General features: G+C 45.8%; 2 long non-coding RNA genes across 2 annotated transcripts; one reads left to right on the top strand and one right to left on the bottom strand.

Annotated features, from left to right (window-relative positions):
• Positions 1-1,064: 1,064 nt before the first annotated feature.
• On the bottom strand, positions 1,065-4,069 carry LOC138425688 (uncharacterized). The gene is made up of 2 exons (XR_011251318.1): positions 3,039-4,069; positions 1,065-2,925 (listed from the first exon to the last, which is right to left on the bottom strand). It is a non-coding gene; the product is annotated as an uncharacterized lncRNA (long non-coding RNA).
• Positions 3,325-12,209, top strand: LOC138425687 (uncharacterized). The gene is made up of 3 exons (XR_011251317.1): positions 3,325-3,534; positions 10,139-10,239; positions 10,342-12,209. It is a non-coding gene; the product is annotated as an uncharacterized lncRNA (long non-coding RNA).
• Positions 12,210-13,732: the final 1,523 nt, after the last annotated feature.

Genomic DNA, 13,732 nt, shown 5'->3' with positions numbered 1-13,732 from the left:
GAAGTTGATCCTAAGAGTAGGATATGTTTCAGTCATCATTGCTATGTAACAAGCCACACCAAAACTTTGTGGCTTAAAAGGCTTTAAACAATAGCAATCATTTATCTCGGCATCCCTGGTGGCTCAGACGATAAAAAATCTGCCTCCAAGGCAGGAGACACAGGTTCACTCCCTGGGTTTGGAAGATCCCCTGTAGAAGGAAATGGCAACCCACTCCAGTATTGTTGCCTGGAGAATTCCATGGACAGAGGAACCTGGTGGGCTAGAGTCCATGGGATCACACACAGTCAGACATGACTGAGCAACTAACACAATCTAATTTATTCATGATTCTGCAAATGGAGCTCCTCTTTACTCCCTAGGGTGGCTGTGGTGGTTTACTGGAATGGCAAAATCTGAGATTCCCAAGGTTCAGAATGTGCATATGGCCTCGCTCACTCCTCTGGGCTACAGCCTACAGGGGCTGGCTGATCCTCTGTCTCTCCAGCTGGTCTGTTATCATCTGGTTATCTGGCCCAAATTTCTTTCCATGGCAGCTGACTCCCAAGTGAGGAAAAACAGAAGCTAAGCTCTTAACTTCTGGGTTTAGAAGGCCCAGGATGTCATTTCCAAGACTAATGACACGAAGCAAGTCATAAGACCCAGACTCGAGACAAGGAGAAACAGATTCCACCTTTTCCTGGGAACAGCGCATGTGCAGGGATGGGAGGAGCTGTGGGTGGCCACCCCTGCAGACGACCCTCCACAGGACAGAACCAGATTTGGGCTGTGGAAAGACCAGACTCTCTTTACTGGATGGTAGCTGGACAGTGTGTGGGCAGAAAGGCCAGTTTGGAGGGAATTACCATGAAACAGCAAGAGTCAAAGGTCTAGGTTAATGGTGAGGATGGAGAGACATGGATGAGTTTGAAGGATACTTTATAAGAGGAAGAGGCGGGTGACTGCTTGGCAGTTGGGGCCAGGAGAAACAAAGAGATTGGAGTCAGGAATGACACCAGGGTTTCTCCTTGGTTTTACAGCAGCTGGCCCAAGTTCCCTGACATCCCAACTTAAGAAAGTTATTCTTTATTTATTTTTTGTTAATTAACTTTATTTTTGACTGCTCTGGGCCTTTAGTTGCTGTAGCTGGGCTTTCTCTAGTTGCAATGAGCAGAGGCTACCTACCATAGTTGCAGTGTGCGGGCTTCTCATTGCAGCAGCTCTCTTGTAGAACATGGGCTCTAGGGCATGCGGGTTTCAGTAGTTGAGGCACATGGGCTCATTCGCCCTGTGGCATCTTCCCGGACCTGGGATGGAACCAGTGTCCCTTGCTTTGCAAGTCAGATTCTTAACCACTAGACCACCAGGGAAGCCCAAGAAAGTTATTCTTATTCCTAAAGGAATTTTGTCTTTCAAAAGTGCTTTGGTCCTGCTAAGGAAGTCTACCAGGTAGGGTTAGCTTGACTCTACAAAATCAAGGTAAACATATTCTGGTTAAAGAGGTTCAGTAGGGTTGCTCTCCATTCGGGCAAGCGTCGAAGAGGCAGCGTGACTAGTGGCTTGAAAGAATCTGTAGGAGACAGAGCTGGGTCAGCTGGCCCCAATGCAACCTGCTTCTTCTCTTTCCTCTGTGGAGAGGAGTCAGGGTCAAGATATCTGTCCCTCCTTGACCCTACACCATGGGGCTTTCTCCACTTCAGTGAGCAGGAGAGTCAGGCTGCCCTATTTCCTCTCTGACAGGTAGCGCCAGACACCCGCCAGAGCAGAACATGAAAATACCTGAGGTCAGGGAGTGTCTATGGAGACCTTAGTTGCTATTCCTAGAGAGCCAGAATCAGTTTAGAATGCTTTTCAGCATAAAGAATCTTCCTGCAGTGCAGGAGACACAGGTTCCATCCCTGGGTCGGAAAGATCCCCTGGAGAAGGCAACTAACTCCAGTATTTTTGCCTGGAGGATTGCAGGGACAGAGAACCCTGGCGGGCTACAGTCCAGTCAGTTCAGTCTTTCAGTCATGTCCGACTCTCTGCGACCCCGTGGACTGCAGCATGCCAGGCTTCCCTGTCCGTCACCAACTTCTGGAGCTTGCTCAAACTCATGTGCATCGAGTTGGTGATGCCATCCAACCATCTCATCTTCTGTCACCCGCTTCTCCTCCTGCCTTCAATCTTTTCCAGCATCAGGGTCTTTTCCAATGAGTCATGTCTTTGCATCAGGTGGACAAAGTATTGGAGTTTCAGCTTCAGCATCACTCCTTCCAATCAATATTTAGGACTGATTTCCTTTAGGATGGACTGGTTTGATCTTGCAATTCAAGGGACTCTCAAGAGTCTTCTCCAACACCACAGCTCAAAACCACTGATTCTTTGGCGCTCAGCTTTCTTTATAGTCCAACTCTCACATCCATACATAACTACTGGAAAACCACAGCTTTGACTAGACAGAACTTTGTCAGCAAAGTAATGTCTCTGCTTTTTAGTATGCTGTCTAAGCTGGTCATAGCTTTTCTTCCAAGGAGCAAACATCTTTTAATTTCATGGCTGCAGTCACCACCTGCAGTGATTTTGGAGCCCCCCAAAATAAAGTCTGTCACAGTTTTCATTGTTACCTTGTCTATTTCCCATGCAGTGATGGGCCAGGGTGCCATGATCTTAGTTTTCTGAATGTTGAGCTTTAAGCCAACTTTTTCACTCTCCTCTTTCACTTTCATCAGAGGCTCTTTAGTTGTTCTTCACTTTCTGCAGTAAGGGTGGTGTCTTCGGGGTATCTGAGGTTGATATTTCTCCCGACAATCTTGATTCCGGGGCTACAGTCCATGGAGCTGCAAAAGCGTTGGGCAGGACTGAGCACGCACACACTAGGAAGCTGAGCGGACGGCCTGGGATGACAGACCCACTATCTCCTCTGACAGCTCCATCGGGAAGTCCTGATGCTTTGAATAAGGACTCCTGAGAAAAACAAAAGCCAGACAACCATGTGAGGGGCCCAAGCCTCCCTTCCCCGGTGGCTGGGATGACAAGACAGAAACATCGGGTAGCACTTCCTCCGTGCAGCTCCTCACCTTGGCACCTGGCGCTGAAAACCTGGAACCACTGGGTTGTTCATTGATCCCTTTGGCCCTTGGGTCAGTTTAGGTTGTATAAATAGATTCACCTCGATCTTGCACAAAATACAAAACCGGGCTCTTTCCCCCCTCCACCTCTAAGCACTGAAACTAAGTTTTAAGGGAAGAAGAAACAGCTATAGGAACCAAACAAAGCAGCGCAAGAGAACAAACATCGCGTCCAAAAGTGAAAGAGTCATCTTTCCCCCACCCCCGATTTCCTCCCCAAAACCGGTTTCCCCTCTGAACTTCCCTATTTCTCTCAGCAGTAATAGCGCTCTCTGAGCCGCCCAGGCTCAAAAGACTACATATTTTATTTTGTTGCTGCTGTTGTTCACATCTACTTATTTTTGGTTGAGCGGGGTCTTCAGAGCTGCTCTCCGACTTTCTCTAGCTGCGGCACACGGGCGTCTCGTTGCAGCGGGCTCTCTTGTTGCAGAGCACAGGCTCTAGGGTACGTAGGCTTCAGCAGTTGGTGCGCATGGGCTCCGGGGTGGTGTATGGGCTTAGCTGCCTTGAGGCATGTGGGATCCCCCCAGACCAGGAATCGAACTGGTGTCCCCTGCATTGCAAGGTGGGTTCTTAACCGATGGACCACCAGGGACGCCCCAAAACTATGTATTTTAAATGTTGGCCCTTTTCTGTTCCTCCACCCACATAACCCTTGACACCAAGTCTTGCTGGTTCTTCCACTTAAAAGCTCTGTGACATTGCCAGAGTCTTCTTCTTGCCCAGGGTCTGGCCTTTCACCCTTCACCCCTCTAAATGCCCTGCTAGCCTGTCACCTCAGTTCAGACTCCCATCAAAGTAGCCTCTTCAAACTGCTGTCCCGGCCACGCCCACCCATCACTCCATCACGACCTCACGCCTGTCTGTCCATCTTTCTAAGACTCACATCTGGTCAATTGCTCATATTCACCTATGCCAAAGACAACCGACTGGCTTGTAATTTCTGCACTGCCCCTGCTCTGTCTTGCTTTGGTGCCTCTGTGTCTGCTGTTCCTCTGTCCACTTTTGCACCTGGCTAACTCCACCCAGTTAGCCAATGAGGGACTCCACTTATGGTGTCCCTTCCTCTGGGAAGCTCTCCCTGATAGCCCAGACTAGAAATCCCCACCTCTGCTCCGGTAGTGTTGATGGCACTGCGTGAAGTAGGATATTTGGCCTCTCATCACTGAGCTTCTTCAGGGAGGAGCTGCGCTCTTCCATCTCAGGCCCATAAATGGGACCAAGTATCCTTTCCTTCTCTCCTTCCCAACCTCCAATTCCTTACACACAAGGCTTGCAGTCTACCCCTATCTGCCCTGCCTGCAAGACAGAAGAAATCGTACACCGAAGGGAAAAATTCTTAGCCGAGCTGCCATTCTTGGCTCTGTAGTAAGGAACTGATTAACTCCAACTCTGTCCACTCTAACCCTCTCCCAACTGCACAGGCACCTGTGGGGCAGGCGCTCACCCTGAGGCTCCTAGAATCTGTCCACATCTTGCTCTAGGCCATCCAATCCCCTTTGTTCCAGCCCTCCTCTCCCTTTCCCCATTGTTCCGGGCAGCCCAACCCTCTCTGTGGGGTTTTCTGAAACCCTGCTTGAGCTCTACCCCTTCTCCACCCACTGGATCACTCTCTGTCCTTTTCTGAATCCGATGGCCTTTAATCTAATCTAAATCTTTATTTGTACTTAGCTGTCTGTTGCCTTGTGCTGTTCTTTAATCTTTCTAGAGGGTATATTTTTGTTTCAACTAGATACTGGGGCAAGGGTCATTTCTTATGGTACTTTTTACTCCTGTCACTATCAATTATCAGGCACATTACAGGCCCTTAGTAAATATTGGGGGCTTCCCTGGTGGCTCAGATGGTAAAGAATCTGGCTGAAATGAGGGAGACCTGGGTTCGATCCCTGGGTTGGGAAGATCCCCGGAAGGAGGGCAAGGCCACCCACTCCAGCATTCTTGCCTGGAGAATCCCCATGGACAGAGGAGCCTTGCGGGCTGCAGTCCACAGGGTCGCAAAGAATTGGACATGACTGGGTGACAAAGCACAGCAGCACAGTATATATTTAGCAAATCATGGGGAAGTATAACATCATGGAAATATACAATCCAGCAAGAACTATATTAAACTTTTATCTTGGGAATTCCCTGGTGGTCCAGTGGCTAAGACTCTGAGCTCCCAGTGCAGGGGGCCCAGGTTCGATCCCTGGTCAGGGAGCTAGATCCCACATGCTACAACTAAGACCCAGAGCAGCCAAATAAATAAATAAAAATTAAAAAAAAAAAAAATAAACTTTTATCTTCAGCATACAGTCAAGGGTTGGGAAGAAACTAGCAAAGAAGAAACTGCCTTCATGGACTTTACAGCTCAATGAAGAGAGCTAAGACAATCACAAATAAATGTCTTTTTTAAAAAAGTTAATTTATTTATTTTTGGCTGTGCTTGTTCTTCACTGCTCCATGGGCTTTCTCAAGTTGTGGCGTGTAGATTTCTCTTGTTGCAGAGCACAGGCTGCAGGGCAACCGGGCTTCGGTAGTTGCGACACGTGGGCTCAGTAGCTGTGGGCCCCCTGGGCTCTAGAGCACAAGCTCAGTGGCTGTGGCACTCGGGCCTAGTTGCTCCTTGGCATGTGGGATCTTCCCAGATCAGGATGGAACCTGTGTTTCATGTGTTAGCAGGCGAATTCTTTACCCCTGAGCCGCCAGGGAAGCCCAAATAAACGCCTATTAACACAGTGATCTCATTTTTTTCTTTTTTTTTAAACTACAGTTATGGGGTGGGAGGGAGGCTCAAGAGGGAAAGGATATATGTATACATATATAGCCGACTCACATTGTTGTACAGCAGAAACTAATATAACATTGTAAAGCAATTATACTCCAGTCTTTTAAAAATTAAAAAAAAAAAGTAATGAGGTCAACACAATAAATCATGTTTTGAGATCTTGCCAAAAGCAAACAACACACATACACACACACACAAAAAAAACCACTACAGTTTTAGAGAGTTATTTATACAGAGATTTACTAGGTAATTTGGGAAACTGAAGTCAAGAGAGGAACTGACAGTTCATAACCTTTTCCATTTTCCACGTTACTCTCCCAAACTTCTGGGAAGTAAAACATCTACCCAAGAAGATAAGCATCACACCCACCTAAGGGCTTGTGAAAACACAGATTGCTGTGCCCTGCCCCTAAAATTTTCATTTTCTGGGATAGGGTAGGGAACCCAGGAATTTGGGATTCTTCTAAGTCCCGAGTGATTCTTGTAGGGCTGTCCTGGGACAGCATGCAGTGTGTCACGGCTGTCGCTGTTTAGGCGCTAAGTCCTGTCTGTCTCTTGCAACCCCATGGACGGGCTCCTCTGGCCATGCGATTTCCCAGGCAAGAATACTGGTGTGGGCTGCCATTACAAGACTGTGTTCAAAACCTAATCATGGGGACAATTAAGTTTATTGTTGACAGTTTTTTTTTTTTCTTGTGTGCCTATCTTTTCTTTCAGATAGACTGCAATCTCCCACAAGACAGGGACTATTTTATCATTGTTTTTCTAACCTCCTCAAATCCTCGCACAGTTAGACACAGAATGTAATTTAAGACATCTGTGAAAGCTAGAGAAGAAAGAAAATTGGATCCTTCACAGCCAAAATAAAGGCAAAAGAAAATATTTGCATTCTTTCAGGCCTTGGTCAAATTAAAGGAAATAAATAGTACCAGAATTCAGACTAGTGTCTTCCAAGTCAGTCCATTCTCCTCAATAGCATGTAATTCTCGAATTAAAAGGATCACGCGTGAGCTCTACACCTCATGACTCATCCACTCATTCATTCACCCCAACCCTGAACCAAGCTGAATCAGTTTAAACATGACTGAGCAGCACTCTGCAGGATTTATCACATTTGCGACAGGAAAAACAATCCATTTGGCAGGGAACAAATGATATTACAGGGCCCAAAGGTGAGTAATTGGCCCTAATGACTTGGAAATAAATTTGAATTCACATCGGGTAGGCTGTATAAATATGTACTATTAATATACATCTGAATGCTTGGTGCTTTCAGGAAGAGGGGAGTAAGTGAGTTGGGAGAGGCAGGGATGAGGAGGGCAGAGAGCATTGTTGTCAGCTGTCCTCTAGCCCCTGGTGCTGTCCCCACTTTCTTCTCCTCCTCAAGCAGGTTAAAACAACTTCTGAAGCGAAGAGAGTGCAATTCACAGCCTATTAACCTTGGATTTGGGAAGGTCTGCCACTCCCATGATTCCCCTCGGCAGCTGGTTTTAAAGTCCCAGCTGTGCAGGAGTCACCTCCAGGTCAGTTCCGAGACTTCTGTGTTTGGCTAAGACTGACAAGAATTGCAAGAGTTTCCTGGGGGTCCTGGAAAGGTAATACAGTTGAAGAAAGACTCCTTTGTGGACCAGAGAGGCCAAAGGAATGACACTCCCTGGTATCTGGGATTTATGTCACGCTTTTCCCCGAAGTCTTCAGAGAAATGAGTACAATGGGAATGGTCTTTGTTCAGGGACATCCACTGATTGCATCATAACGAAAATTTTGATTGAGGAACTGTTCCACCCTTCATTTGCATGTATAGTCAAGAGGAGAACAAAATTTCTGCCCTCTTGGAGTTTACGGTCTTGACTGTCTTTCTAAGCTGGGGTGACCCACCCTTGATGGTGGGCCCAGCACTTTCAGTGATAATACTGGGGAAGTTTTAGATAAACCAACCTGAAAGGTAGACTCTTTCCTGGATCCAACCATTCCTGGTCAGGGCTGTCACTCATGAACTTAGGCTCAAGAATCCATAATAGAACTTCCCTGGTGGCATAGAGTGTATGATTCTGCCTGCCAATGAAGGGCACATGTGTTCGATCCCTGGTCCAGGAAGATCCCACATGCTGCTGAGCTACTCAGCCCATATGCCACAACCACTAAGCCTGCGCTCTAGAGCCCTGAGAGCCTCAACTACTGTGCCTGTGTGCCCACACGCTGCAACTATGGAGCTCTTGCACCTAGGGCTTATGCTCCACAACCAGGGCAGTCGCTGCCATGAGAAGTCCATGTATCACAACAAAGAGTAGCCCCTGCTCACTGCAACTAGAAGAAGCCCGAGCAAAAGCAATGAATACCCAGTGCTGCCAAAAGATAAATAAGCAAATGTGTTGTGTGTGTTAGTCGCTCAGTCATGTCCGACTCTTTGCAAATCCCCAGACTGTAGCCTGCCAGGCTCCTCTGTCCATGGGATTCTCCAGGCAAGAACACTGGAATGGATTGCCATTCCCGTCTCCAGAGGATCTTCCTGACCCAGGGATTGGACCCTGGTCTCCTGCATTGCAGGCAGATTCTTTACCATTTGAGCTACGGGGAATATATTTTTTAAAAAAGAATCCATAATAAATGACTTTTCTTCCTAATACAAAGGACTCTTCTTTCTGTGTCACATACTACAGGAGGTCTACAATGATATCCGTGTTTCTGTGTGGTTTTTCCTTTCAGTTGGCTTTTGTATTTCTAATGTTTGCCTCTCTCAAAATCCATAATAGGGCATAGGACGATTTGATCCATTTTGTTGATAAGAATGATGTGTTATGAAAGATACTTTATTGAAAGTATCATACATATCAACATTTCCTTATTTTGTTTCCTTAGACCTTGCTGGAAGTCTGGTTTGCTAATCTCTGATACTTAATTCATGATAACATATTAATGACTGACAAAATAGTGTAATAATTCTCTCGTAGAATCTTCATTTAAAAATAATAGATCCCTAGATCTTAGAGTGCCTTATCCCAACAGGAGAAATGTTCTTTTCTTTTTAAGAATGATATTCCAGGGATTTCCCTGGTGGTCCAGTGACTAAACTCTTCACTCCCAGTGCAGGGGGCCCAGGTTTGATCCCGGGTCAGGGAAATAGATCCTACATCCTACAACTAAGAGTTCATATGCCATAACTACAGTCATGTCTGACTCTTTGTGACCCCGTGGACTGTAGCCCACCAGGCTCCTCCATCCATGGGGTTCTCCAGGCAAGAATACTGGAGTGGGTTGCCATTTCCTTCTCCAGGGGATCTTCCCAACCCAGGAATCAAACCCACGTCTCCTGCATTGTAGGTAGACGCTTTAACCTTTGAGCCACCAGGGAAACCCATAAGTAAGACCTAGCTCAGCCAAATAAATAAATATTTTCTAAAAACATGATATTCTAATGGTAGTACTCTAAACTATGTGGGTCAATTCACTACCTAAAAAGGGCAGCAAATGATCTGTGGTCAACCTTGACCTTAAATTTAAGAAGGGAGATATTTTAAGTGCCTCTCTTCACCTAAATAATGATTTGGGCCCTGGGTAAATAACAAGCCAGTTACCTTTGTAAAGCATTATCTTGGGCTTTCAAAATGATTATTTTTTCTGAACTATATATTAAAAAAATTTTTTTATTTGATTTTTTTAGCTGTTCCACTCACCATGCAGGATCTTAGTTCTCCAACCAGGGACTGAACCTGTGCCCCTATGGTGGAAGCACAGAGTCCTAACCACTGGGCCACCTGGAAAATCCCTCAAAATTATTGATGACTGTTATAAAAATTGAAGTTGAGCTTACATAATCCTACTACAATATAAACCCATCTACGAAACCAGGAGAGTCAAATTCTTTGGCTGCATCTTTATTTAAAAATTGGGGGAAGAGAAGAAAATTTTTTAGGCAGAAAAAGACATTCAGTGTATTTTTGAAACTCGTCTTTCCCCATTCTTTAGGAGAAAAAACTCTCAGCCAGTTGCAAGTGCTAGATCCTGGGGAAAAGCAGGAGCCTAGCATGAAAGCTGGAGGGGACAGGCAGTTTTATAGAAGGAAGGCCCTTGTCGCAGCTGTGGATATCGGACCCATCCTTGGGCAGCAGTCCTGGAAGCCTGAGACGCCTCATCCCTTCTCCCTGCCCCAAATCCCACACTCGCGTACCCTAGGAAGTTGTAAATCTTTGGATCCAGTGGGCTGTGGCTAAGAGATCAGGTTCTAGGAGTGCCATCTATAGCGTATCTTAATTTCACTTACTCATCCTGTAAACTCATGTCACAGGGGAAGTGGATGCCACCAGAGAGCCTTACGGCCTATTGCCATTGCAAGAAAAACAACTCAACCTCAGGCCCTTTGGGGCACTGGTCATTTTCATTTGAAAGGTAAAATTTACAAGGTAACTATATTAATTTGCTGGGTCTGCTGTAACAAAGTACCAAAGACTGGCTGGCTTAACAACAGAAATGTATGTCCTTATGTGTCAGGAGAAGGGGGCGACAGAGGATGAGATGGTTGGATGGCATCACCGACTTGATGGACATGAGTTTGAGCAAGCTCCGGGAGACAGTGAAGGACGGGGAAGCCTGGGGTGCTGCAGTCCATGGGCTCACAAAGAGTGCGATACAACTGAGCAGCTGAACAACAACAACATCTCTGGAAACAAAAAGTCTAAGACCAAGGTGTCTGCCCACATATTCTCATCATCTTCTTTTTTAAAGCGTTTACTTATTATGTTTATGTTTTTGGCTGCGCCAGGTCTTCATTGCAGGGGATCTTTTTCAGTTGTGACTTGTGAACTCTTAGTTGTGATAAGTGGAATCTAGCTCCCTAACCAGGGATTGAGCCTGGGCCCCCTGCATTAGGAGAAGAGCATCTTAACCACTGGAGCACTAGGGAAGTCCCCAGGGTATCTTCTTCTGAAACTCTCTCCTTGGCGTGTAGACGACTGTCTTTTCCCTTTGTGTTCACATGGTCTTCCCTCTTTGTATCTGTGTCCTAATTTCCTCTTCTGATAAGGACACCCGTTTTGCTGGATTGGGGACCACTGTAATGACCTCGTTTTAACTTAATTACCTCTCTTAGGTTCTATCTCCAAATACAGTCACGTTCTGAAATACTGATGATTAGAACTTCAACATTGTAATTTTTGTCGAGGACACAATTCAGTCCATAACAACAGCAGACAAGTATCATTTGTCAGATGAATATATCCACACCGATCTTGAGTTTTAGACTCGCTTTATGAAAATGTCTGGGCGTGTTATGTTACTGAAGGAACATGAAATGTTTCATTCCGTCCTCTCTCCTCTTTGGCCATTTCACAAGAGAAGTGCTGGCTGCGAAGTAAAATGGAGATCTCTTAAGTGGCACTTGTCAATCAGTTTCACTTCCTCAATAATTGCAACTTCTTGGTGGGAGCTGACCTCTTTTGAAAGAGCACTCCAGATGCAGAGAATTATTTGTGAACAAAGCGATCATTGGCACAGTGTCAAATTCCATTCATTTATTTCAGAGGCATTTATGTACCATATGGAGGTACTTAGCTAGGTAAGGGCTAGGTACCTTGTAAGTGGGTGAATGGAGTGTATAAGGAAGGAGAGTCTGATCATGTCTCAGGCCTGGAGAAGCCTGGGACAGCTGCAGGCATATTAACATGGCTGAGGGCTTCCCTGGTGGCTCAGCAGTAAAGAATCCGCCTGCCAAGGCAGGAGACACAGGTTTGATCCCTGATTCAGGAAGATTTCACATGCCTCAGAGCCACTAAGCCTGTGTGCCACAACTATTGAGCCTGTTCTCTAGAGCCCGGGAGCTACAACTACTGAGTCCACGTGCTGCAACTACTGAAGTCCTCGCACCTTGAAGCCACGCCAGTGAAAAGCCCACACACCCCACCTAGAGGGTAGTCCCTGCTCCCCACAACTAGAGAAAAACCCACAGGGCAGTAAAGACCCCGCACAGCCAAAACTTAAATAAATAAACATGGTTGAGAAATTTCCAAGGGTCTGTGCTGTAGTCATTTCAGAAAATCTAGGCTCTTTCCTCCTGGTTTTTCCTGCCCTCTAGGTTGAGAGAATTTCTTGGGACCTAGTCTGGGTTCCAAGTTGCTTGGGTGATAAGGATTCTCCTATCAGTGGGGACCCTAATCTCCTCTTCAAACATACTGACCCAAACAGAGTGCCTTCAGCGTGACCTGTGACTATCTACCAATCTGTCAGTCTGTCTATCTTTTCATAAGTTTTTGATAAACATGGCTGTTCATATATCAGGAATACAGCATGACCTGTTGCTCACAATTTTTGCAGTGTGCGTCTATGTAAGAATTTACTGCTGTACTTAAAATTTTCAACATTAACCATGTGTAAAATTAGTCTGATTATAAAGTACTCAGATTAGTATTGATTTGTATAGAATCATAGAATAGTAGATTTGGGAGGGCATTTAACCCACAGTCTCCTTCTTCACAAGAAAGTAAGGCCTAGCAAAGTGACTTGTCCAAGGTCACAAAAGAACTGAGACTGAGCCCCAAGCCTTCAGATTCCTAGTATAATCTCACCTGTTAGTTCTACTATATTAAATAATCACCTTGATGGTATAGTTTTTACTCTTTGTCTTTGTCTACAACTATAAATGCCTAAAACCCTCCAAGATACTCCACACTGTTTGAAAGCCCCTCACCTCCCTTATCTCACGCACATGTACACATGGACACAAAAAGACACTGTCATTCTGTAGTAATAAAGGCCAGATTCTGACAACGAGAGTCCCTTGGCCTTGTCCTGGGTTTCCTGGGCTTCACCTGGGTTCAGCGCCGCCTCCCTTTTCCGCACCCCAGGTGCCTTCACATCTGAGGACTCTTGGGCTTTACTTGGCTCCCTCAGGAGGACCGCAAGGAATCAGAGAGGGGACAGCGCAGAGTCAGAGGAGCATTCTAAGCAGGCAGTGGGTACTCTTTGGGGGAAAGAATGAACAAACGAGTGAGTCAATCAATGAACAAGTGAAAGCGCAAAGGAAAGGGGGAAATAAAGGGAGGGGAGGCTGACCTGGATTCTTGAGGATGGAGTGGAGTTAAGGAATGGGGTCTTTTCTGTAGTTTGCTGCGGGGCTCAGGACCTGAGCAGCTCATGGCCAGCCCTCAGCTGAGTAGAGCCCAGAAGCCCGCTACTTCCTTCAAATGTCTTCCCTGACATTCCTTTCATGAGGGAAGACTCTTAGTGCTTAGTATGTGTGTTTTGAGGACAGGGTTCATTTTATTCAATTTTATATCCTTTGTTCAACAAATTTTTTTTTTTCATGAATGCTTGACAACTGAAAGACAAACATCTGGAAATTAATAACCTACTAATTTCTAGTCACAATGTAACTGCTGATGTCCAGTTCTCTTCTATGTGTGTATGTGCGTATGATCAGAAAGAAAAATGGTCCTGGGTTTCTACAAAAATACGGATGAATCTGGGATTTTGGAAACATTAAGATTTCAGAAAAGAACATAATCTCTGCAGATGTTACAATTTTGCAGGAGATAGGATCTGTTTTTGCTTAGCAGCACATGGAGCCGTGGGCAGAGCGTCTGATATGGATATTAACCAGCATTTCGACTATGTGTCTGTGAAAACCTCAAACTGTGGAAGTTGGGGTGAAGGAGAGGATGTAGCCCGGGGGCTGAGCTGGACTGGTCTTGAATCAAATGCACCTCTAGGTTTCTGATGGTGAACTGATACTTTTTTCCTACCTCCCTCCCTTCTGCAGCCCCGACAAAGCGAAGAACTGATGATTCCTTTGGTAGGCTGTGATTGCTACCGCTTTTCTGCCGCCCAGAATGTTTTTCTCCCACCTCTCCTGATAACACATCATGCTCCACCCCCATGTCCATGGTGA

The sequence above is a fragment of the Ovis canadensis genome, chromosome 20, assembly GCF_042477335.2.
Source record: "Ovis canadensis isolate MfBH-ARS-UI-01 breed Bighorn chromosome 20, ARS-UI_OviCan_v2, whole genome shotgun sequence".
Taxonomy (NCBI): Eukaryota; Metazoa; Chordata; class Mammalia; order Artiodactyla; family Bovidae; genus Ovis; species Ovis canadensis.
This window is presented reverse-complemented; position numbering and strand designations above follow the sequence as displayed.